Source organism: Xiphophorus couchianus, chromosome 5, assembly GCF_001444195.1.
Source record: "Xiphophorus couchianus chromosome 5, X_couchianus-1.0, whole genome shotgun sequence".
Taxonomy (NCBI): domain Eukaryota; kingdom Metazoa; phylum Chordata; class Actinopteri; order Cyprinodontiformes; family Poeciliidae; genus Xiphophorus; species Xiphophorus couchianus.
Genome location: NC_040232.1, coordinates 28133211 through 28135649, shown reverse-complemented (window position 1 = coordinate 28135649; position 2439 = coordinate 28133211).

Below are 2439 nucleotides of genomic sequence, written 5' to 3'. Positions count from 1 at the left end.
CATTTCAGAGTATGTTGAATTATTATTGGTTGTTGATCCCGCAGAAAATAATTGACTATGACTCTAGTAAAAAGATTTTTGAGAAGAAAAACTTTCAAAAAATTTAAATAAACAAATTGAAGTATCAGCTGCTTCCTGTAGGTGGCAGTCTTCTCATGCCATGTTAGTGACTGGTAGGTGAGTCTACTGTGTTTCTGGATGACAATCTGCTTATGTAACTGAGCACCCGCTGATTCATCCTGACTATGTCATGGTGGGAATCAACAGGATGTTGTGAAACGCGCTCTGTGCCAGTGTCACAAAATTTGGCACATACCGCACGCATACAGTGAGGAATGACAGTGATGAAAGTTTCCATTTATCCAAATTTGCAGAACCCGCATACAGTTGTACATAGCTTTAATCTGTGCAAAAGGAGGACTGGCTTTATGTGAAAAAAATTAATTAACACACCTGGAGATGTGCAAAAAGCTTTATATTTTAGCACAGTAATATTTTATTACACTGAAAATGTTAGAAAAAAAACACTTTTACTTCTCAGTGTGTTTTTCCGTGTTCAGAAGATGAATGTACTCAAATTGAAAGTAATATTTTTCTGAATATTTGAGTATAAGATTATGTCTCTTCAATAAAAGAGTAATTTATTATTATTTTTTTAAATTCTCATCAAGCAAAAAATAATCGTAAATGTGTGTATGTGTGAATGCCCTTGGAGGAGCTGGGTCAAGTAGCTGGAGAGAGTGAAGACCGGGCCTCAGGCTGCTGCCTCTTCTTCCTCTAACGGACGGACAGACGGATGGATTAGTGGTGCATGTATCACTCTGTCATCTTTCTAAAATAATGGCCTATGTTATTTATTTATTTTTGCCAAAAGTGTCTCTTTTTTTTTGTTGTTGTTGTTGTTGTTTGCCTAAAACATCTTTTGGAAGAAACAGGTGGTAATTTTTATTGAAAAAATTACTTTTGTCAACAAATGACTATTAATTTAAAAAGGTGACGATATAACTTTTTCCCTTCAAGATCCTCTATATACGTTAAATGTCAACAATCTACCTGCTGTTTATTTAGACCTAGTCAGGGACTGCACAACCAAGCTAGAGAAAAAAAAATTATTTATAAAAATGTCAAATATGTTTTAGATATCATAAGTTGGACCCAAAACAACGTTCAACATAGTTCAACAAAGAAGACATGAAGTAATCTTAAATAGTGGCTGATCAGACTCAGACACTGTAAACATAAAATGATTTATACCAACAAAATGGTTTATACAAAAGATTAAACTAACAACACCGGTTAAGATAGTGCTAATTAGCAACAAAAAAAAACCTTGTTGAGTCATAAGAAAAGCTGAATAAATAATACCAAATACTGCCTCTTATGATCAGATAGTGGCGTTGCTCACCTAAATGGTTGTGGTATTTAAAGGGAACTGATGCAGCTGTGACTCTTGTCTGATCCAGCAGCATCTCCATGGTAACTAGCAACTCTGAAGCAAAGTCTAGCAGACTGACAAGGTTAACTAAATGTGTGCACTCTCAGTCAACTAAAAAGTTGGGTTAATGAAAAAAAAAAGGACAAAGATTTGATAAAAAATGCTAATTTAAAATGTCCAGTCATTAAAGTTGTTTGAACGTATTTTAAGAATAAAAATATACACAGTAAATAAAACTATATTTTTACTGTAAGTGAATTTCAGTCACTTGTCTGATGTGTGACTGAAACGTCAGTCATATAACAAGAACTTATATATATATATATTTTTTTTTTTACAAAAAGTCATTAAGAAAACCATCTAGAGAAATCAAATGAGGAAAGAGGAATTAGAAATGGTTTGCTTTGATTTTTCCACAAAGGGTCGTTAAAATATTCTTTGAATCTGAAGGAATTTTGTTGTTAAAGGTTAAGCTTAAACAGGATAATCAGGATCTACGATCCCTTAATTGGCGCAGCATAAAGAACGACCATTCATCCATGTGTGATAAAAAGGGGGAAAGATTACTTTGGAGAACCTTAAACGATACTTTAAAAAGTACACTAACAAACATTATGTTGTACCAGCTTCCCTGGGCTTGGAGGGATCTTGGTCTGAAAAGAATAATAAGAAAATAGATGTAATGGGAAGAACACAAACTGGTCAAAAAGCACCTTTTCTCTCACAGTGCAGCATCCCTGATTGTTTTCACTGCAGCAATACAGTACTGTGCACCTCATGGCAACGCTCCAGTGATTGTGTAACCTCGCAAAATTTGAGGCGCCTGCTTGGGGATTAGAGTAATAAAGCTGCTGCAGACACAGGCTGAGTGCGAAGGGATTGTGAGCTGATTTGAACCCCAGTGAACGTGGACAGAGTCAAACAAGGTCACTGCACCGCCGAGCTTCGAGGATGTAATGAAACTTCACCTGCAGGACGCGCCTTGCTCATGTTTATTCATAGTG